This window comes from Aedes aegypti, chromosome 1, assembly GCF_002204515.2.
Source record: "Aedes aegypti strain LVP_AGWG chromosome 1, AaegL5.0 Primary Assembly, whole genome shotgun sequence".
Taxonomy (NCBI): Eukaryota; Metazoa; Arthropoda; class Insecta; order Diptera; family Culicidae; genus Aedes; species Aedes aegypti.
Window position 1 is genome coordinate 84,119,380 of NC_035107.1, and position 25,062 is coordinate 84,144,441.

General features: G+C 38.3%; 1 protein-coding gene across 1 annotated transcript in view; it reads left to right on the forward strand.

Moving 5' to 3' along the window:
* The first annotated feature begins 7,655 nt into the window (after nt 1-7,655).
* The window catches only part of LOC5571725 (salivary glue protein Sgs-3), a 150,931-nt gene continuing 133,524 nt past the window's right edge, over nt 7,656-25,062 (forward strand). Inside the window, exon 1 of the mRNA XM_021841453.1 lies at nt 7,656-8,266. The gene's annotated coding sequence lies outside the window, so the exon portion shown is untranslated. The remainder of the gene's footprint in view (nt 8,267-25,062) is intronic.

Here is a 25,062-nt window from a genome sequence, read left to right on the forward strand (position 1 = left end):
ACCCTTAACTTTCGAATGACGAGTGAAGAATTCGATGTCGAGACATGAATAATAGAAATGTGTGGATTTTTCTCGATTCTTATTCCGGACGCTTCCATACATTTGCCTCATATTCCGAACAAGTCAGACAAATTCGAATTAGAATTCCAGACAAGTCAAAGTACTCATAAGGACAACTTCACCGGTGGTCTAAATCATAGGTTGGGTCCAAACTTTTGGCCCATGTTCAAAATTGGAGCTTGCACCGGTGTTGCAAATAATGTTCCAATTTTATTTAATACCAGTTTTATTTAGAGGGTCTTGTCCCGGGAATCCCGCGACAAAAATCCCGGGAAATTCCGGGATCTAAAAAAACGAATCCCGGGATATTTTAGAAAATCCCGGGATTTCCCGAAATTGCTTCCAAAACTAGAAAGTGCTGTTGTATTATTTTCAAATAATGGTGCAAAACACGTGGCATGTTTTATTGGTGACTGATGATGCAAGAATGTAGTTAAGTTATTGCATTTAGTTTACTCAATAAGAGTTTTAATTGAGATTTAAGGACACTTATGGTTAAACTTTTGTTTCTCTGGTATGTTAGTTATGTCATTTTCAACAAACTATAACATGTGGCCCTACGTTTTGTTCCATTTGTTAACATTTGATTTCTTGGTTGATTTTTTTTATCTTCCCATAATAATTTAATTTTTTTCCGGTCTACCTTTCACTTTTCCTGGTCTAACGTGGCTGATATGACAATAATTTTGTAGCATAAAGATTCCACAACATTGTAAATAAGTGGTATAACCATGACAGTAGGTTTTAAAAGATTTTTTTGTAAAATTTGAGAGCGATTGGTATCACCTATACCTATACCTTATGCAACACGAATGATTTTCGTTTTAAATTAACTTTAATAAATGACAGTTTACTTCGACTGCAGATAGATGAAATATTGATGAATAAAACTTAAGATATCATTGTTTTTTACTATAAAAAAATCAACTGAACCTTCAAAAATTATTATGAAATTATTTATAAAACTAAACATTGCTTCAAAACCCGCTTTGACTGTTCTATAGTCGTTTTGAAAGCATTTGATTTTTGTCCCGGGATCCCGGGAAATCCCGGGATTTTAAAAAATAAAATCCCGAATCCCGGGATTTTTTCGAGTCCGGGAAACAAGACCCTCTAGTTTTATTGTCTATTTTTTTAAGCAGACTAGCCGCGTGGTCTATTTTGATCGGATTTGGACCAAGATTTCAGCTGTTCCAAAACTGGTTTGACACTTGTTTGTTTACCATTTCGGATGTTTCTCGCTGAAAAAGTCACCAAAGTCACCGCCTCTAGTTCCTACTCATTTTAGGTAATTATAAAAGGAATAGTATTTAACCGCTGCTGCGTTTTTTAACAATATTTATTCCTCTTTTCGAGAAGCGTCACCCATAGTAGAAAATTTCAACATTCATCGCAACATACACGACCTCCCAATGGGTCTGATTGGGGAATTCCATAGTACGAAACAGCGTTCTGAACAAACTGATCAGTACAGCTGTGTCGGGATCGATTGCTCCGTTATTGTGTGCTGCATATGGATGCAACAGTTGGGCTGCACATCTCCGCCAAGTCTTGAATCAGCTCAATTCATTGTTAAGGACTTTGTGATGCTCTCCTACAAAACCTCGGAACAGCTGAAATCCCTGCCAATGGTGGCCCTCCGTTGTGCTGCCAATTTCCTGCCGTCGATTACAGATTTGTACCTTAATAGAGGAAATGGCCAATTGGTCGCATCTTCTGATCTTCTGTTGAACGTCATAACTGAATTGGTTTCTGAAAATCAAACCCTGTGCCTTGCTTCCCAACAGCCGATGGTACTTCCTACAGGAGCGATCGCTCTGCCTATTGGTACTTCACAAGCCGGGCTGATCCGATGGTGTGTCGCTGCGAATGGAAATGAAATCTCTACCAAAATGGGCAACTCGTTGAACGAAGAGTACCTTGTCAGCTGGCTGGCCGTGCATGTCGGATTAACGTCGCTGTGCATATTCGGAAACATTCCTCAACTGGTGTGTTGCCTTGAGACACTCCCGAGCCAGAACCAACTGCTGCAAATCGTGATCAACGCCACCTGAAGGTAAATGCAATTCCCCCTCTGCAGTAAAATTATATATTCTTTGTATTAATGCCAAATATAAAATCACATTGTGCATATTATTTAAAGTTAGCTCATTAAAATATAATTATTAACTGTACAAATCGTACATTATTATGCAAAAAAATAATTCGGCAATTACTTCGGGGTATCCTCCAGGTATTCATACATAGACATCTCTCGGAATCAATAAGTTATTTCTCTAAGGAATCCTTTAGGAATTCGTCCATGAATTCCTGCACAAATTCTCACTAGAATACATCTGAGGATTTCTCAGCGAAATCATCCTACAGAAATCTAAAGAAGATTTTCCAGCCATTTTACCGAAGTTCCTTTAACGTGTCTTACAGGATTTCAACCAGGAATTCCTCCTTGAATTTCCTCCAGTAATTTCTTCGAGGAATTACACCGGGGATTTCATTATGAAATTCTTACATGCATTTTGCTCTTACGTAATTAATGGACGACCCCTTATCAAGAAATTATTTCGGGGGTTTCTTAAGAGAATTTATCCGGGGATTTCCTTTAGGAATTTTTCTGGAGATTTGCACCAAGAATTTCACCGGGGATTTTCTGCAGGAGTTTCTCAAAGGGTTTTCATAAGCATTCCATCCGAGAAACCTCACCAGGAAATTCTCCATATTTTTTCCGAAGATGAGATTGCCTCCATCAATTCTACCGGGGATCAGCTCCAGAAATTCCTCTGGAGATTTTTCCCAGGAATTTCCAACAGAAATTCCTTCGGAGTTTTCACCCCGAAAATCTTCCGGAGTTTTCCTCCGAGAATTTCACCGGGGATTTCATTCGGGGATTTTTTCAGAGAATTTATCTGGAGTTCTTCGCCAGGAATTTGCACAAAGATTTTTTCCGGAGATTCCCTCCAGGAATTCCTCCGAAGATTTCAAGGATTCCTCCAGGGATATCCCCAAGAACTCCGGGGATTTTTGTCAGGAATTCCTCAGGAGGTTTGCAATAGCAATTTCTCCTCCAGATTTTCTCCAAGAGTTCCTCAGGGGCTTTCCGAAAGCAATACGTTTTGAAATTCTTCTTTGAATTTCGTCCAGGAATTTGTCCGGATATTTCATTAAGATATTCCTCAAGGTATTTTCTCGAGAAATTCTTTTGAGGATTTTTCAGATTATTTCTCCGGAGATTACCTTCGAGAATTTCTCTTGGGATTTGCACCAGGAGTTTCTCAGGATTTACTCCAGTAATTCCTCCTTGGATTTCCTTCAGAGAGTTTTTCCAAGAAATCCGTCCAGTAATTTTTCCGGGGATTCAGCCCAGGAATTCCTTCAGTGATTAAGAGATTTCCTCCGGGGGTTTTCTCTAGGGATTTCTCCCAGGACTCCTTTACAAGTATTTTTTATTCTGGCGATTTGCTCCAGGAATTATTCCGGAGCTTTTTGCCAAGATTTCCTCCGGTGAATTTGTTCAGAATTTCCTCAGGGGATTTTCAATAGCAATTTCTCCAGGGATATAAAGAAATTCTTTCGAGGGTTTTCTGCAGAAATTCCTTCGTATTTTGTTTTCAGGGATTTTATCCGGAGATTTCCTTCAGAATTTTCCTGGAGAGTTGAACCAGGAATTTGTTCAGAAATTTACTCCAGAAATTTCTTCAGGATTTCCTCCGGGGGTTTTCTATGAAAATTCCGTCAGAAATCCCTCAGGGGATTTCCTCCGAAAATTTCGAGAACTTTACCGGGGATTTTCTCTAGTAATCCCTCAGGAGATTTCATCCAAGGATTGCACTGGGGATTTCGTCCAGAAATTCATTAAGAAATTCCTCCGGGGATTTTCTCTAGAGATCTCATCATCTTCAGTGTTTTTTTTTTCCAGAGAACTTATCTGGAGTTTTTCTCCAGGAATTTATCCGGAATTTCCACCAGGAATTTCTCCGGAATTTCCACCAGAAGTTTCTCCGGAACTTCCTCCAGGAATTGCTATGGAGATTTCTTGCAGGAACTCCTCTAGAGGCCTTTCATATTTTGGCGATTTGCTCCAGGAATTATTGTGGGGATTTTTCCAAGGAACTCTCCTCCGGATGTTGCTCCAGAAATTCTTCCGGAATTTTTTTTCCAAGATTTCCTCCGGTAAATTTCTTCAGGAATTCCTCAGGGGATTTTCAATAGCAATTCCTCCAGGGATATTAAGAAGTTTCTACGAGGATTTCCTACAGAAATTCCTTCGTATTTTTTCAGAGATTTTGTCCGGAGATTTTCTGCAGAATTTTCCTGGAGAATTGCACCAGGAATTTGTCGGGAAATTTACTCTAGAATTTTTTTCAGGATTTCTTTCCTCCGGGGGTTTTCTATAGAAATTCCTCCAGAAATTGCTCAGAGGATTTTCTTTAGTAATTCCTCAGGAGATTTCATCCAAGAATTGCACTGAGGATTTCGTCCAGAAATTTATTAACAAATTCCTCCGGAGATTTTCTTTAGAGATCTCAACATCTTCAGTATTTTTTTTCCAGAGAATTTATCTGGAGTTTTTCTCCAGGAATTTCTCCGGAACCAACTCCAAGAATTTCTTCGGGATTCTCTCCAGAAATTTCTCCGAAACTTCCTCCAGAAATTCCTCCGGAGACTTTTTCCAGGGATTTCTTGCAGGAGCTCCTCCGAAGGCCTTTCATATTCTGGCGATTTGCTCCAGGAATTATTGTGGGGATTTTTTGAAGGAACTTTCCTCTGGAGGTTGCTCCAGAAATTCTTCCGGAACTTTTTTTTCCAAGATTTCCTCCGGTGAATTTCTTCATGTATTAATCAGGGGATTTTTAAAGCAATTCCTCCAGGGATAGTAAGAAATTCCTCCGAGGATTTACTCCAGAAATTCCTACGTATTTTTTTTCACAGATTTTATTCGGGGATTTTCTCCAGAGATCTCAACATCGTCAGTGATTTTTCCAGAGAACTTATCCTGAGTTTTTCTCCAGGAAATTCTCCGAAACTTCCTCTAGGAATTTCCCTGGAACTTCCTCTAGGAATTCCTCCGGAGATTCTGTCCAGTGATTTCTAGCAGGAACTCCTCTAGAGGCCTTTCATATTCTGGCGATTTACTCCAGGAATTTTTCTGGGGATTTTTCCAAGGAACTCTTCTCCGAATGTTGCTCCAGAAATTCTTCCGGATTTTTTTCCAAGATTTGCTCTGGTGAGTTTCTTCAGGAATTCCTTAGGGGATTTTCAATAGCAATTCCTCCAGGGATATTAAAAAAAACTCTTTCAAGGATTTTCTCCAAACATTCCTTCGTATTTTTTTCAGAGATTTTATCCGGAGATTTCCTCCAAAATATCCCTGGAGAGTTGAACCAGAAATTTCTCCGGAAATTTACTCCAGAAATTTCTTCAGGATTTCCTCCGGGGGTTTTCTATGAAAATTTCGTAAGAAATTGCTCTGAGGAATTCCTCCGGAAATTTCAAGAACATTACCGGGGATTCAAGTTATCCCTCAGGGATTTCTTCCAAGAATTCCTCTGGGGATTTCGTCCAGAAATTCTTCCGGGGATTTTATTAAGAAACTCCTCCGGGGATTTTCTCCAGAGATCTCAACATTTTCAGTGATTTTTCCAGCGAATTTATCTGGATTTTTTCTCCAGAAATTCTTCCGAAGATTCCTTCCAGGGGTTTCTTGCAGGAACTCCTCTAGAGGCCTTTCATCTTCTGGCGATTTACTCCAGGCATTTTTCTGGGGATTTTTCCAAGGAACTCTTCTTAGAATGTTGCTCCAGAAATTCTTCCGGATTTTTTTTTCCAAGATTTGCTCTGGTGAGTTTCTTCAGGAATTCTTTAGAGGATTTTCAATAGCAATTCCTCCAGGGATATTAAAAAAAACTCCTTCGAGGATATTCTCCAAACATTCCTTCGTATTTTTTCAGAGATTTTATCCGGCGATTTCCTCCAAAATATCCCTGGAGAGTTGAACCAGGAAATTTACTCCAGAATTTTCTTCAGGATTTCCTCTGGGGGTTTCTAGAGAAATTTCGTAAGAAATTGCTTTGAGAAATTCCTCCGGAAATTTCAAGAACTTTACCGGGGATTTTCTATAGTTATCCCTCAGGAGATTTCATCCAAGAATTCCTCTGGGGATTTCGTCCAGAAATTCTTCCGGGGATTTCCTACCGGAATTCCTCCAGGGATTTTATTAAGAAATTCCTCCGGAGATTTTCTCCAGAGATCTCAACATCTTCAGTGATTTTTTCCAGCGAATTTATCTGGATTTTTTCTTCAGAAATTCCTCCGAAGATTTCTTACGGCGATTTCTTGCATGAACTCTCTTCTGTAGTAGTACCTCCAAAAATTTATCCGGAAATTTCATCAGATTTCCTTCAATTCCTCTGGAGCTACACCGGGAATTTCTTAGCATTTCTTCCGAAAAAGTCTCCGGAGCTCCATCTAGAATTCCTTCGGTGTTCCGCAGCGAAATACTTCGGAATTTCTATGGGGATCATCCGGGTACTCCATCGGAGTTCCTTCGGGGATTACAGCGGAAAACCCTCAAGAGTTCCTTCTTGAATTCCTCCGGAGTTCCTTCATAAATTCTTCCAAGAATCTTGCTGGCAGTTCCACCAGGAATCCTGCCATATGTTCCTCCAGAAATGCTCCCAGGATTTCTCCAGGAATTCGAGAGTTCTCCATGAATTCCCCCAGGAGTTTCTTCAAAAACTCCTTCGCCGATCCTTCCGGATTCCATATAAACTGGATTCGGAGGACTCCGTCTAAAAACTTCCAATAAACTTTAGTGTTCTACTGCTTCAATACACTATTTGTTGGTTTTTGTTGATCACATTTGAAATGGATAGAAAAAAATACAACAACTGGTGCATGCGCGTGCGGTTTGGTCTACTTGTACTAGTCTATTTCATTTTGACAGGTCCATTTTTGTTAAAAATTTGGACCAAAAAATCAACCACCGGTGAAGTTGCCCTAAATAAATTAATCGAATCATCAAACGAAATCGCCAAACCACAAGAGAGACGCCTAAGGTAGTTAGGAATTATAAATGTTCATAAATATCTATGGAAAATGATTATAGAAACGAGCTTCGAAAATGAGAACTTTGGAACGGCAAAAAATGATATGTTTCGTGTGAAATGTTTCCCATACAAAGTAGAGTGTCCGGAATTTGAAGCTGACCGTAATATGAATCAAAACGGTAAATTGAGGTTTCTATATACGCAAATCTGATATTGTTAAAGATATTGACGTTAATCTGCCAATTTTTCATCATTCAACATCTCTAAAACTTTTTCCCTCAGTGCACCTCATCGATAACGTGTTGTTATTCGGCGCCCGCATCTCACACTCTCTTCCTCGACTGGGCGGACGGACGGACGTTCCGTTGCTCAATCCACATACCAAATCCGTGACGTATAGGCATACGGTATTCCGGGGGGCTCGCATCCACTCACGCACCTTTACAGACGGATTACTCTCTCTTTCTTTCACCATGAACCGTTGAAGTCACTGGAGGAGGCGAGGAATCGGGCTAACGATTGGGACCTGCGTTCATCCGGTTGGGGTGTCAGTTCCAATCAGTTGGCATTGCGCATCGCGTTCGACCTGCATTCGTCTCGGTCCGTTGACGACACCGTAGCCGTTTCGCGACTGTCTCCCCAATACGGTGGCCCGTGACCTTACGGCTAATCTAAGTGGCGGTTTATTTGTTTTGCCCATTTAGATCTGGGCTTCAAAAGTCCAATTTTAACTTCGCAAGAGGGCTCTCAAATCCGCGACAAGTGGTTTGCTGACGCGCGAGCTCACGGAAATCTCCGACACTGTGGTTTGGCCTCGCTGCTTCTGCTTCTACGGCACTCGCCAAACAAAGCTTGCGCAACTCCGAAAAAATATTAAGTAAGAAGTGATTTCTTGCCAACAAGCTCTGCGTATTACCTCTGGACGGTGCGTGTTTTTATTTTCGTTTGTCGTCGCCGTGGTCGCGCCGAAGAGAGTGAAAGAAGAAGTGTAGGTTATTGAGTTGTGTGGTGCAAGTGTCCAAAGTGTAACCAAAGCGATTAACACCACGGCCGAAGTGGTTAACGTGATCCTGCCGTCGATTTTGAACACCTCGACGGATAGCGAATCAAACGATTTATTTATAAACGGTCGTGTAAGGCGCTGGAAAGTGAGCAATATTTGGGTAAGTGGATCAACGCCGTTTATTCGAGGTTGAGATATGGAAAATTGATTAATGGAAAGCGGTCGATTAGCATAAATAGATATAAAAAACGTAGGTAGTAGATCAAGTAATGCCAATCGACAGTAGTTTGGAAAAGGTCAACGGAAAAATGCTTTTCCGATGACTTTTTCCACGGGGATGGATGATATTTGTTTCTTGATATTGTTGTTGATTTTGTTGCACATTCGTTTTAAAGTTCTCAGAAAACTTTTCTTATTTTAGAGTATATTTTGATTCTGATAATTTTTGTTTTGGATCCAGAGATATTCTGAAATTCCCTGGGAACCAACGCATAACCATTATCCACGTGGATATTTCAGGCTACAGAATCGTTCTCATGTTCGGTTATTCCCTTTATTGAACAGTTATTTGATGAGATGCTATTGTTAAGAAATAAAACTAATTGGTGCAAGTGTTTTTTTTTTGTAATGAGCATTTGGGGTTATTTCTGAAGCCTTTCCGGCCAAAAAATGATATTGAAAATTAAAAAAAAAAAACATTATACTGTAATTTTTAGATTTCTTGGATATTACTCAATCGATTTATTTATTTTTTCAGAGAAGCTCCTTATAACTTGACATAGTGTAGCCCATATCTTATTTTTTTATAAATTGATCAAAACAGAACAAAAAATATTTGGAAAGTGTCGATCCCTCAAAGATTAATGGATGACCAATGGTCAATTTTAACAGATTTCTAGAATTGAAGAGATTTTTGAAAACTTATGAAAAAAGGATACGAAAATATTTAACATCAAAAATGTTATCGCAATTTGATTAGTGGTTTGTGGTGTAAAAAGATGGGATTTGAACCAACGACCCTCAGCTTGGAATTGTTCAATAGATGCGCATTTACTGCTATGGGTATATGGGCCTCTTAGTCTTGAATCTCGTCAATACGATGCAAGATCTTTTTGGTTCTTAGCCATGTTGTATCAACTATGTAGAGCAGCGGTTTTCAAATCGTGCTCCGCGGAGCACTTGGTGCTCCGCAAAGCCTTAGCAGGTGCTCCACGATAGTTTTGAAAATTTGTACTAAGGTTTTCAAATAGGTATCCCAAGTTTTGCTTTAGAATGGAATTTATTTATTTATTTATTAATCGATTAATTAATCGATAGAATTTTCATTTAAGACCCTTGTTTTGATCTCTAGATTTTTGTTCTTGAGAATTTAGATGTCGTTCTAATTCATCTTCACCTTATGAAGTTTAAGACGTTATGGTAGATGACAAAACACAGTTTTTACGAATCTTATAAATACGGTGTCAAAGTCTCGATCATTATTTAACTTTCTTGTACCTCGGATATTTTTACGAAAACGTTCAACATTTGAGCTAATATTATTTAATTGGAATACGTTTTGTTTGGGACAGTTTTAACTGAAAATAGAATAAAAACTTGAATTAAGTATGGAAAACAATCCTTAAAGCTGAAACATCCTGTTTTCTCGAGAGAATATTTTGAAACATTCAGGATGTGAAAGTTTTGTCGAGATACTTATCCTCGTCGAAAAAATCTGATGTAAATGCAACTTTGATAGTAATAGGAATTTGAACACCATAATACGAAATTAGAAATATTTCACGAGCTTTATCGAAATAATGAATGTTTTCGTGAGTGTTGAACTTGTGGTTAACCCATTCAAATACATTACAAAAGAAATATTTCACTAGGTAACCTCGCTCCGTTGTTCGAACTAAAAGCAAAAGTCGGAATATTTCCTTAATAAAACCAATTCTGTTGCTTTCAAGACACTAATATTGAAAAATTTGATGAAAATTCAAATATATATTTTTGTTTAGATGTCATTTTGTCACAGTTCAAGCCTGAAATAAAAGAGCAATATTGAATTTCAAACTTAACAAATCTATTTAGATAAGTATTAAAAATTAAAAATAAAATTAAAATTAATGAGAGATAGACAAATAAACACACCTAGAATAAATCGCAGCATCCTGTGAAATAAATCACCGAACTGTACACAACAAAATTAAACATTTTCTTGTGAAATCTACTATTTTACCGAAAAAACCGTGAGTCTACATTTTATCAACTAAATCCGTGAAATCAAACGTATTCACTGTAACTCTGTAAAAAACTAACGAGCAATTATGTTCACCGAACTTCTGTAAAACCACTTGTAAGCTGCTCTGGCAGGAATGAGCTTCTTTTGTTTCAGGTTTTGCACACCACTAATAAGTCTGCTTTCTGATAGGCTTGGAGTTCAATTCCTGGTCCTACTGTTTTCGGGTTTTTTCTATACTTTTGTTCAATGATTTTAGAAAATTTTCACCGGGCAGCTGAATGTTGATATTTCACCGCAACGCGTATTTTTTCTAAGTGTTAATCACCCAAAATTTTCGAACGACTTATGGTGTCGATTTATGCGTGTAAAAATCCGGTTCTCAAACGGAGTGGCGATGAAGAACAGGTGCCCCGAACAATATTTCAATTTCAAAAAGTGCTTCGCGAGCTGAAAAGGCTGAAAACCCCTGATGTAGAGGATGTCAGAGTTTTTTTTCTTTTAATTGTATAATTTGTCTTCGGGTTGTGAATTTGCTTGGCTATAGGAAGCCGGATCATATCCTGGGCATTTTTATTTCACTTCAGAAGTTTTGTTTTACTGTACCTACTGAGCTCTTATTTCGCGACAATATGCATCGTTTTGAATAATTTTTTTTATTGCAAAATTTTAGACAATTTGGTCAATAAAAAACCCTACGCTAAGTAAATCATGGAAATGTCCAAGTAATTCTGTCTGGTACTAAGTATCAAGCTGAGAGTATTGATTGGGTACCGTTTTTTCTTGTGTTACGAGCACTTAAGGTATTAGTGAATTCAACGAAATCTAACATGTATGAATTGCTCACATATGAGTAATTTAAAATTTTGCGAAAAAAAGATGTCAGCCCAAGGATTAAATGACCTATCTTCAGGGCACTTGGTAGAATTACATTTGGTCGAAAGTACATTTTGCAGAAGGAACATTAAGTCCATTGGACATTTGATCAAAAATCTATAGAACATTTAACAGCATGACATTTCGTTCAATGACGTTTGGTTGAACGGACTTTTGGTCAAACGAACATCTGGTCGATCACTTATTTTGAAATGGTTTATTGAAAGATCTCTATGGCAACCCGGGGCAAGTGGGATTGCTCAATATATTTTTCAAATGTCAATATTTTGAAAATCCAAGAACATGGTCACATTTTGGCAACATATTTGCTGGTGCATGTACCGTTTTGACTCATATTCCGAACACTTAAGGCCATCAGTGACTTCAAATGCATCTGATAGGCATAAATTAGCTGATATTAGTGAAAATTTCAATTTTTTCGCTAAGTCTAACTGTTAGCTGTTGGGTGTGCCGATAAAATTGTTTATTTTACCTTACTTAGTATTGTTTTTACGCAAAAGTATGGAACACCATTTTGATTCAAATGCCGAACACTGTATTCATTCTGTCTCATATTCCGAACACCTTGATTCAAATTCCGAACAGCACGAATAAATCGTATTCGAATGAATAATTTCGCAAATAAATTTACCTGAGCTAGTTCTACTGGTCTCAAACTAGAGAATCATCACTACTCCAGAGATATAAAATAGATGGGAAGACGTTTAAATTGAATTGCAATTGACTGCCATTTCCATGTAATTTGATGACATATTTCAGCGAAACATTTCAACCACATCGTCATACAAAAACCGAGTGTTCGGAATATGAGTCTGTTCGGAATTTGAGACAAAACGGTATTCATGTGATCGAATAATCTCGAAATTGTGAAAAACTTACAAGGAAAGGTCACGATGGTGTTACACGGGGTTTTCAACCGGACTATTTTTGTTAGATTCTACATGTCGAAATATGAAAAACCTCAAAGCTTTTCGGGTGATGGACCAGTTGTGTAGCCAGGAGGGGCTCTGAAAGGGGTACCGGGAAAAGCTAGAAAAGCCATCTATGAATCCATCTATCTATGAATCGCTCGATCCTGAAGACCACTGCTGACCTAGATGTGTTGATGGGGACTGTTCACTCCATCATGACGAAGGACCTGGGATACATGCCTTACAAGGAACGCAAGGAGCCAAGTAATGGAGGCTACAACGAAAAAGCGGCAGGACAGAGTCAAATTAATACTTTCGCGGCACGCAGGTCAAGACTTCGTGTTTTCTGATGAGAAACTCTTTGTCATGGAATAGCTGCACTATGTGGACGCCGACGTTCGCCAGCATCCCCCGTCCATCATAAATATCCTGAGGTTCCAAAACGCCGCATCGGTGAAAGTATATAGAGCCGTAGGTTTGGGAACCTCCCACTGGTGTTTGTCGAGAAAACGTGAAAATCAACGCAGCGTATTATAAGACCGAGGTTCTGTAGAATGTTGTGACTCCGGCACTTCATAACGTTTTTCAACAAGACGGTGCACTGACCCACACGGCGAAAGCGTGGTGTTGAGAGAATTTGACTGATTTTCTCGATAAGATTTTGTGGTCTTCCAGCTCTCCGGACCTTAATCCCCTGGATGTATGGGCGTACATGCTGGTCAAGCGAACATCAAGTGAGCACTATGGATAAATTTAAGAAGCTCATTCCCAAGATCTGGGACAAGATGCTGATGAGCCAGGTGTTTGCCGCGTGCGATTCTTCTGAGACACGTCTCAAACTCGTGATAGAACAAAAAAGGGGGGGGGACGTTTCTCTCAACTAATATGCCCTAAAGGTTCTCAATAAACATTGCCCCAATAGGGATTGAATACGAAAAGGATATCTTGTGTTTTCATATTTTTAACACATTTTTAAAGTGCATCAGAACATCTTATTGAACATTCTGTATTGTGAGGATCTATCGAAGTTACCCACATTAACAAAGATACCCCGTTTTACGGTTACTTCATTTAAGATAGCATGGAAAGAACGGATCTAACGTTGATTTCAAGAATGTGCTAGAATAAGGGCGTAAGCAACATGATCGCTTTCTCTTCATCGATCCTCTCTTCTACAAATCAAGGTGAAAAGATGCAATTTTTAGCCTTATCATGAGATGTTATAAATCACCTGATTGGGAAGCTCGTTGACATCTCTTCTTTGGAAATGACAGCCCAGTGTATCCATTGGTCCTCCACTGATGTAAACAAATGCAAACACAGACCTGTCACACGAAAAGGCCTATGACAGCTGTAAGTGAGCGAACCTCAACCAGACGGCAATCAACAGGGGTGTACAACGAATCACAGAGTGAGTTACTCGTGAATTACTTGTAAATGACTCTCTGGCAGTGTAGCCACGCGAGCGGATTTTTGGAATACATATTTCAAACCAGAATACTTCCGAATATTCCACACGTCTTCCGTTGGATTGTATAAGGAGTGCTGCAGGCAGGGTGAAAGGCACTTGCCGCGGGCTGTTGGAGAAGAATAAATGATTCTTCTCCGTGATTCGGACCTGGTATCTACGACCAGTGATTACACATAAACAGATTTATCTGTAATTACACAGATTGTCTCCTATTATTGCGTACAGATAACCGTGATCACAGATCACAGATCTTTTCAGATAAAAAGATTTTAGGATATTTCATGAGTTTAGGACACAGTGTTGAAAGATATAAAGCAAAAATGCAATATCTCTGTTAAGTGTTTTTCAAAAAATCTAAGTAGGGAGACGGATCGTATTCTTGGCACTTTTGATTTACTTCGGCATTGGGGTTTTTTTTTTTAACCAACAGAGCTCATATTTGGCCACAATATGTGGCATACTAAAGTTTCTGACTATTCGATCGAGATATACACCCCATGCCAAAGTGAATCATGGATGTGCCCAAGTAGCTCTGAATCCTATTTTCAACTTGTAGAAACAATAAGGCATATTTAACTTACTTATAGCAGAATAATTAGTCGAAATTAATAATTTTTGACATGCCAAATACAGCCATAATACGTTTTTAAAAGCTCTTTTTGATCAGCGGGGCAAAAATTCGACCCATGTAGAAACTCACAGAAAAAAATGCAAATTACCTCAAATCCACATATTATCTTCAAATTTAGCAAGATTTTTCTGATTGTGTGAAAACTTAACCCAGTTTTAAACAAAATTTAATGTGGATTTTCCGGCAAACATAAGTTTACGACTGGTATGAAGTATGCTTGTCATAAAAGTATCAATATTTTGTGTTTTAGCCAGTGAACTTTTGCCCCACGCTAGATTCGAACTCTTGGCTCACCGGTGGGGCAAAAGTTCGTTTAAGACAATCAATTTTGAAACTGTTTTAACTAAAAATGGGTAAATATTTTGACACAAGTATGTTCAGCAAAATTATAGCCAACATGATGAAGGTTCACTGTATGTTGATGTTTTTCTGGAAACTTTGATTATACCAATAAGGTCGAACTTTTGCCCCACCTTACTATAAGGCTGCTGGGAAGGACGAGATCTCGGTCAAACTTCTCAAGCACGGAAGCGAGCTGCTTTACCTGTCGATCCACCGAGTACTTCTGAAGGTATGGGAGGACGAAGAATTGCCCACCGGCTGGTTGGATGGCCTCATTCGCCCTATCTAGAAGAAAGGGCACAGACTGGAATGTGCCAATTACAGAGGAATTACCCTGCTGAATTCGGCGTACAAAATTCTGTCGCGCATCCTGTTTAACAGACTTGAGACCGCTCGAGGAGTCCTTCGTCGGCGAATACCAAGCTAGTTTTCGTGAGGGCCGTTCGATAACGGACCAGATGTTTAGCTTGCGAATGATCCTAGACAAATTCCGGGAGTATAACTTGCAGACTCACCATCTGTTTATTGTTTTCAAGGCGGCGTACGACTAAGTGAAAAAAATGAGCTTTGGCAGATTATGTCTGAACATGATTTTCCGGCGAAACTAGCTAGGCTGATGCGTGCTACGCTGGATAGTTCAAAATCTAGTGTTCCGATCGCAGACGAGGTGTCAACCTCGTTCGTGACATTAGACGGGTTGAAGCAGGGAAACGCACTTTCGAATGCACTGTTCAACTCTGCATTCGAGGATGCTATTAGGAGATCTGGCGTGCAGAGACACTATTACCACAAGGTCACACCTGCTCCTTGGCTTTGCGGACGTGATAGACCTAATTGGAATCGATCGCAGGTCTGTGGAAGAGGCCTTCGTGCCTCTGAAGAGGGAGACAGCGAGGATAGGCCTGACCATTAATTCTACCATAACGAAGTACATAGTTGCAAGTAGAGATAGAGTCAGGCTTGGTGGTGTAGGTGCTTAGGTAGTGCTTGATGGGGACGTGTTTGAAATAGTTGAAGAATTTGTTTACCTTGGAACAATTGTGACATGCGACAACGACGTTTCCCGCGAAGTGAAAAGAAGTGTTGCGGCTGGGAATTTGCGAAAATAATATTCAGCAGGGAACCAGGTAGAGGTCGGTGGCTTCGGGGAAGACCACGAATACGCTGGCTGTACGCAGTGGAAGAAGACCTGGCGACCCTAAACGTTCGGGGCAACTGGAGAAGTTTCGCCCAAGACCGACGAAGATGAAGCTCTACAATACGCCCGGCAATGGCGTGACGCTACGCTATAGCCATCAAGGTATCAAGGTAGGTAACGAGATTTTTTAGCCCTAGGCTAATTCTTTTCTTGGGGATAGAATTCGATCCCAAGTGTTCGGTTTGAGAGGCATGTTTTAAAACGAATCGTCCTTTTAATATTTTTTACCTTGTACATCGCTTAAATTTTGCATGCAATCAGCTTGCGGTTAAACACTAGGTAGTTCCAGTCGTTTCCCACAAAAATTGTATGACAATTCACAGACGTTTTTGTACCAGTGTAAAATCGACTCAAGTAGTGTTTAGTTTTAATTGGTGGTTAAGTCACTTTGTCTCTCCATACAACGGAGCGGCTAAAGTAACGGTTAGGTTGCAAAAGTTGAAAATCTTACTGAAATTAAATGTTCTAAAAGTTAAAAAACGAGTTTGTTTAGGGCGGAACGTGTAGAATTTCGGCACTTAGGATTGATAAAGTAAGTTTGTTAACTTTTCTGACCTGAGTCTGTTTGAATAAGTTTTCGAGAAATTTTATCTTTATTAACGAGACTCTCAGCTAAGGCTGGTTCATCTCGGATAAGTTAAATAATAGTTTATTGTTTACGCATAGTATAGTACTAAATACATCTTCGATAGAATGTCGATTCGATGAAGAGTAATGTACATTCTATTGCAATCAAACGTCCTCAAATTTCCACTCGACGAAATATCCGTTCGACATTCGACTAACCGTTGTTCGACTAAATGTAATCCGACCAAATATCTTTCGACCAAATAGCATAAATTCCGTTGACCTAGCAGAATAAAACTTCCAGCTTATTTATTTTAATGTGTTCTCAGCAGTAGATAGAAATCAATATTTTTGGAATGAAAGCCTACTTACATACTTCTACTGTAAATCTACTGGTCTTAATCAACTGATCTCTGTGACTGATCTTTTGAAATTTGATTTGATTTCTTCGTACGTCAAAAGGTCGAAAATGAAAACTCAAGTATTGTTAATCGATACAACAATCAAAATAGTTTCATTTACCATTTATGAAAATAAGTTTTATACCAATTTTGACTGTATCTACCCAGATCGAATCGACATTGAACCACACTCAAACGTGACATCCGATTTGCTTTGAACCAACCAACCATGCCCTCATCTAATCGTTGTCCATCGATCACGATTAGAGAACGTTCAATGACATCGCGATCCAATCCATTTAAAGGTGTGAAAATGACCATTTCTCATAGTAGGTATCTTGCTGCAGAAATAATATTTGCAAACTGAAGAGAACAAAAAAAACACATCATTCGCCGGTTGACCGATCAAGATCTGGAAAAATTGATTTCTTGCACCAGTTGCATTTTGCTGGCAAACAGCTGCAGTGGCACCGGTTTATTGTACTTATGATTGATGTGGTTTGCAGAAAGCCGAATTGCCAAACTCCCCTCGCACAACCGACTGACTGACTGATGGGGGTTTTCTCGGGCTTTGTTTCCACTGAACACAGTGGATCAATTTGTTCTACGAAGCGGCCATAAATCATCACACACAATCTTGGATAGAAAATACCATCGGAAATCGGATAATTACTTATAAATGATTAAATAATCTAATTGTTTGCAGATGACACAAGCCTCTCCTTGAAAGGAAGAAACCAGCGTGTCTTCTGCAGTAGATTGCAAAAAATTTAGGATATTTGTTCTTCATTTTTGCAAAAAGAAGAGATTTCTCCTTATGCTTCCAGAACTCAATTTATAATATTCCGACATAAACCAAAAGCTCTTTATTTGAAACCTTCAAGTAGACATATTATTACGATTAGAAGGGTTCCAATAAATTAGTCAGATGAACATTCAAAAATCACATTTTATTTATTTATTTATTTATTTATTTATTTATTTATTTATTTATTTATTTGACGTCAAGCATTTTGTAGACTATTCTAAATTACATTGTGTTCTTAATATCTATGTGTTTATATATTATAAATTTGTTGAGTATACTCGATTCATAATACATTTCTCAGTTACTATTATTTTGTATATCAAATAAGTATTTTTTCAGTTTTGTTGAGGGCATGAAAGCCAAATGTTACAAATATATAAAATGTATGTATCTACTTATTAACAAAAAAATCAAAGCTTTGTCTTAAGAACAGGCTTTCGTTCTTCAAACACATTTTCAAGCCAGCCATGTTGTGTGCTGTACCAATATGTACCTAGCTGTTGTAATACAATGAATAAAGCTCTGCAGAGGATTCAAATTGAAATTTTGAAAATTATTATAAAGTTCACTTCAATATTAGTAATGAGTTAGGTTTAGGTTAAGTAAAGTTAAGTTAATTAGAAGCGATTTTTCTGATATAAGCAGGTGATCTCAACTATCAACAAAATATAATTAGAGCTGTTACTTAACACAAAACACCTAAATAGAGTAAATGGATGTAATGTTTCAAATTAAAATAATAAAGGAATTGAAAACAATAGATCAATTTTAAAAACAGAAGAATCTACCCAATCAGTCAATTTATTTCTACAAACATCTTACAAGAACATCTATAAAATTAAAGTAATACATTCTTAATATTATAATAGAGCCATGAGAAGGTAAGGGAGTAAAAATGAAAACTACTTACATTCCTATTTTTGGCCTACGGACTGTACCACTGTGCAAAGGCCGGCTGAGGCGATTTTAGGTCCATTACTGCATCTTTCTCTACGCGTCTTCTTGGCCAGTAATATGAAGCAATATGCCCGGCATGTATGAAGGATCAAAATTTGTGTATGGGAACGAAAGTGGCCTTACCATTATTTCTTTTAATTTTTAATGATTAGTACTCAATTAAGAATTAGCTGTTTGAGCTGTTTGACAGTGGATTTGTTTTGCCTTCGGAGTGTTTTTCAATAACCCACGTGTGTGGTCCACCCTAGCGCATATGAAATGCATTGCTGCATCGAATCGATTTTCGGCATCAGGCAAAATTAGCTACGTAAAAAATCGATGCGATTAGTTCATATTTTAGGTTCGATCAGAGAAAATTTGACAGCCCCGTCGCAGCCAAGGTTTGTCATTGATGGGCTGAAATGGTTTTCGACCCGGGTTTCGCTGCGGTCTCTACTCTGGATGTTGCAATGCAGCGATTGTGGAAAAAGTGACGAAAAAGTTTGCGACCTCAACAGGTCTCCTCGGCGGGGTTCTGCACGTTGCACGTTGTTGGGTTGAGTCCTTTCACTTTTTGCAAATTGCATTATACCGTGCAGTCAACCTGAATCGCGGTTTAATGGCAAAAGGGTGAGCAAACGGATCTCTGACTAGGCCTTTGTCTTCTAGGACCTTGTTGCCCACAAGCTTTAAGGATCTCCCAAATTGATACGGAGCGAAAGTTTTTCAACAACTGTCTCCAATGTTTTGCAACTACGTCTCTTCACGATTTGTTTTGGAGAATATAAACCATTTTTAATTCTTTCTTACCTCCCTCTCTCCATATCACGGTTTTTTGTATAAAACTCAAAATTAAACTATGTGGTACGTAAGATATCTACAATCTACCCTTCCTTTATGACTACTTACAGACATGGGCAATCCCTCAGCGTATTTACGCGATTTCGCAACTAAAAAACAATCGTATCGCGTAAGTTTGAACAGGCCTTTAAACAGGGGACCCAACTAGGCTATCGGTGTCAAGGATAGAGTTCGGACTTTCACTTTCATGCCGTGGTCAGGATTAGAGCAAGGTGGGGCAAGAGTTTCTTTTGAGATTTTAAGCTCATTTTAAGCTCAATTCAAAACGAATTTCACTCCAAAAATAAAAGGAATTGATTTTTTATTACCAATTTTAGGGCTAGCAGATAATTAAACATGAAATTACATATGAATAATCATATTATACAAATTTTAAAAAGATCCAAAGTTTTTGAAAATTGTTTGAACAATTTTAGATCTATCAGATAATTTATTTTGAAATAACATATAAGTGATCAAATTACATAAATTTTGAAAAGAGGAGAGTAGGCCAATACTAGTCACAGTTTAGTGACGAAGGATTCAGTAATCTGTAATACACGAAGTACTGACCAGTACTTCAATTTAATACAGTTTAATTTTGATTTACTGTTTACCAGTCGAGAGGAAGTTTGAACAGCTACCGTAAAACTTAACATTTAATATACTTTGCAATGGGATTTAATGGACAAATTTATCTGAAATTTGCAAAAAAAAAGTTTCACATCTTCTCGGTGAGGATCGAACTCATGACTCCCTGTTCACTAGATGAGGCTTGTTATTCTTACACCACGAGAGGACCCATGTACGCAGAAGTTAACCTTAACCCTCTAATACCCAAATTTTTATTTGCGATTTAAGTATTATTTTTCGTTATCTAAAATCGTTCTAAACACGTTTTGGGCATTTATTTATTTTTATTCGCAAATTTTTAAATTTTGGTTTTTGATTTTTATAATTTTTATTTTTGAACATCCCTAGCTTTTTTCATTTTTTCTTGAAGCCTTTTCTAGTTGTTGATTTTTGGCAATAATAAAAATTTTAATTGTTACGATATTTTGAAAAATATTAAATTTTTAATTTTTTTTCGGAGCGTATTTTATTTTCCGTGTAACTAACGGAAAAACAGGTTTCAAATGATTTTAATACCACCAGGCTCTTCGTTTGTGATAGGTTAATCGTAGAAAAATATAAAAGGTACGATTTTTTATATTACACGTTAAATGAAGCCCAGGCATTTGTAGGTTATATAAGAATGCAATTTTTCAAACAATTTCTGAAAATACAAAAAAGTTTCAAAAGTCATAAAAAACTTTTCTTATATGCGTGTTATAAGTCAAACTATAAGCCAAAAATAAAATCATTTTGATTTCCGAGCTACGAAAAAATACACAAAATTCCAAAGTGTACCCCGTCTAAAGGCGGGGTTGGGTATTAGAGGGTTAAAAAACCTTTTTCACAAAGCGCACCTCTTCCGGAAGAATGAGATGCCCATCCAAACACAACGCAACGGTCTTATTTTCCGTAACCGGTCGTTTGAGAACGTCATGACCCATTGGGAGCCCGCACTATACAAATATCGTCCAGCACGTCGTGGGCGAGTAGTGTGTGGTCTTTCAATACCTATTTAAAATTATTGGGATCGAAATATGATATTGAATATTGATTGAAAAAGTATTTTATTCAATTCCGTTGCATGTCAGCCTACTTTTCACCAAACGAATGAACTAAGTAGGTCGTTATCTACTTGGTATACCAGTAGAAACAATAAAAAAGAATGCTATTTTTCATCTTCGTTTTTAAACCGTATTGTAAAGCAGTACAGCGCACGTTCAATTTTCGCAACTTTACCATTCGATTTTGGTAACACCTTTTTTATTTATTCTTCTTCTTCTTTCTGGCGTTACGTCCCCACTGGGACATAGCCTGCTTCTCAGCTTAGTGTTCTTATGAGCACTTCCACAGTTATTAACTGAGAGCTTACTATGCCATTGACCATTTTTGCATGTGTATATCGTGTGGCAAGTACGAAGATACTCTATGCCCTGGGATGTCGAGAAAATTTCCAACCCGAAAAGATCCTCGACCGATGGGATTCGAACCCACGACCCTCAGCTTGGTCATGCTGAATAGCTGTGCGTTAACCGTTACGGCTATCTGGGCCCCTTTTATATATTGCTACATTTATTTTTCTTGTAAATTAATTTACAGACACATTATGATTAGTTGAATTCGTCATTCACTGCTCAATAGAATCTCAATAATAATCAATAATCATTTGAAACATTAACATATACTTTGCAATTGGATTAAATGGACAAATTGATGTGAAGTTTAGCGAAAAAGTTACAAGTCTTCTCGGTGAGAATCGAACTTACAATTCCCTGATCTCCAGTTAGGGCGCGTTACACCTACGCCACGAAAGGACTCATGGACGCAGAAGTTGACCTGAATTCGATTTCAGCTCATCGTCCTTTTTCGCAAAGCACACCTCTTTCGGAAAAAATAGATGCCCATTCAAATACAACGCTTTCTATTCATATCCAATGCCTAGTCCGAGAGCGCATTATTTTTTTAGGTATTGGAATACCAAACCACACTCGCCAACGACGTGCTGGCTGAGATTTCTATTTTGTGGGCTTCCAATGAGTCGCGACGTTCTCAAACGATTGGTTACGGAACATGAGTCCGTTGCTCGATAAAAACTTGTTTTTAATTAAGGTGTACTTTGCGAAAAAGGACCACGTGATTATTGAGCTGAAATCGAATTCAGGTTAACTTCTGCGTCTATGAGTCCTCTCGTGGCGTAGGGGTGACGCGCCCTAACTAGAGATCAGGGAGTCGTGAGTTCGATTCTCACCGAGAAGACGTGTGACTTTTTCGCAAAACTTCACATCAATTTGTCCATTTAATCCAATTGCAAAATATTTGTAATGTTTAGTTTTTCGGTATTTGTCAAACATCCACTCGGCTGGTTAGCCGTAAACCACGAATCATAATTAATTCAAAACAAGGAATCATTTGAAGTTATAAATTTTTTAATTACTCAATTATACACGGTGCTTCATTTACGGTCATTATCACACGCAAATTGCTATCAAAACATCAAACGCAAGATGGGATTCTATACCATTACCCGGAATATCATTATCTGGAATATCATTACCCAGAATGCAATTTACCGGAATACTACTTACCGGAATGTACCATTACCCGGAAAACAATTTACCAGAATTTACCATTTACCGGAATGCTCCATTACCCGGAAAGCCGAATTTTCCATTTTCGACGACCTTTTTCAGTACATTTGTGTACAATATTTATTCTACTTCATTGATGCTCAGCACAAATTATGTCACGCTAACCATGAACATTCTTGACTCGGTTTCCATGAACACTTTTTCAAAAGACATCTTCAAACAGCTATGGACCAAATTTCTTTATGCCGGCGTTACGACTCAACTGGGACAAAGCTATTGTAGTAGCATTTCTACAGTTAATAACTGAGTGCCTATGTCAATCGACCACTTTTACATTAATTCATAGTTTTTTTTTCTATCTTTATTAACGAGATTTTTGGCCCTGGGCTAGCTCATCTCGGGACCAACGGCTTTACTTCCCTTCCGAAGGAAGTCGTCACTGAAATTTTTAGTGGCTATCTCGGGGATGGGATTCGATCCCAGGTCCTCGGCGTGAGAGGCGTGTGTTCTAACCCCTACACCAGTTCCGTCCCCGAAATCATTCTTAGTTTGACAAGTATGTTAGTTCTCCAGCTCTGAAACGTCGTCAAGTTAGCCAACCAGAAATAATTTCCAACCGGCGGTATTCAATACTACCAACCTCAGCTCGATCTTTCTGAATAGCTTCACTTTGCCGCAAAGAACATTGGAGAACCGACGGTTAAATGTCGAAAGTAAGGGGTCTATTTTGTAAATCGAGCAGATACATGTGAATCGTCTATATTTACTATCGATCAAAGTAAGCATGCATATTTCAGATGTCACCCGTCGACTCCCATGGTAATACAGTCACTTCGGGTGACAATTGCCGATAAATTCGAGTGACAGAGCTGAGTCGAGCGACTTTTTAGGTCGACAGTGACTCCAGTCGAGTCATTTCAATGGACTCGACTTATAAAATAGGGCCCTAAAATTACATAGTTGTAGCCAAATTTAGCCAGTTCAGCCAAGACAAGCTGAAAGATAAGCTGAAAGAACAGCTTAGTTTTAAAAGAAGGGTGAATCATCTATGAAATGCAAATATATGAAGATGGTGATATGATTGTCCGACATTTCCCCGAAAACCATTTCCCCGAATGCAATTTCCTCGAATGAAGTTTTCCCGAATGAACTATTTCCCCGAAAATTATTTTCCCGAATGTACCATTTCCCCGAAAAATCGTAATGTGAATGACATACTGAACGCTATCCATGCTTCTGCTGCCAAAAAGTATTCAACTTGTTAGCTGATGTAAGATTAGACCAAAATAGATTAATTTGTGATAAAAATCCATGTGTTTAAAGTTACAGATGTTCAAAATAATGAGCCACGAGCATTTGGCTCAAAACAACTTAGATTAATTTTTGTGATACCCTGGTGAAAAAAGCGAGCACATGATAGGCAGTTTCATTTGATGCGGTATCTTCGGAGTATAGATATTTGGCTTACGAACATTTAGACGAATGAACATTCGGCTTAGTTTTGCCTTCTTAGAATAATAGGCTGTTCTTTATAATTATACTGTTCCAATTTTCAGTGACACTTAGCTGATAATCTTAAGTTTCCCTTCTTTCAATAATAGGCTGTTCTTTCACATTATTTCACATTACTACACAAAGATGCCAAACGTCTTCGTGCCATTTGTCTACTAGGATAAACGTAATTTCATTACACTTAGTGACTAGCTACAGTGAAACCATTGATCCTTAGAATCTATTATATCTTGCACTACATAATTAAACCTCGAGTCTCCCTTCTAGTCTTTCTTCTCCCTCTGGAAATCAATTGTGCTTATCCTGCGCGGCGTGTGAGGTGAGACAAGTCGAATGAGATTACGACTCGTTCCCATTTGATTTAAATTAGTTGTCTCACGTCACCCGAGGTGAGAACGACTCGTCTCGACTCACACGCCGCGCAGAATAAGCATTAGTTTTCCAGATAAAAAACTTTTTTTATGTCTCGGATAGAAACAATTCTCCCGAACGTCATTTTTTTTAAATCGTTCCTAAATGGGTCATCTAGTCAAAAACGTTAAATACAGAGAACATCTGATTAAAGTTTCAGTAGCTCTGTTAATTTATATTGATATATTTATCTATGAAAACAGCCTTCAAATAAAAGAAGGGCAAATTTATGATGAAATCAGTAGCAGCTGCAATCAGAACCATATGAAACCAGCAAAGCTTTAAAGAACTGCCTACGACGATAAGAAAGCGATAATTTTAAAATAATTGGACCAGTAATATAAAGAAAAACATCCTTAAGAAGGGATTTTTATAAAATTGAAAACAAGCCTTTTACGTTCTCAGTTGTAGTTAAAAAAACATCTGCCTATGTTTTAAGAAACACAATCTACTAACGAAGAAATAATGATCGAATGATAGTCTGGACACGGTGTGCAGGACTGTCAAATGCGTCCCCAATCAACTAATGTCGAATTCGTTTTTGAGCCTAGGTTGGAACTGGCGAAACTTGGAACTGGTCGCTCTGACTCACAGTTACAACTCTGTGGTG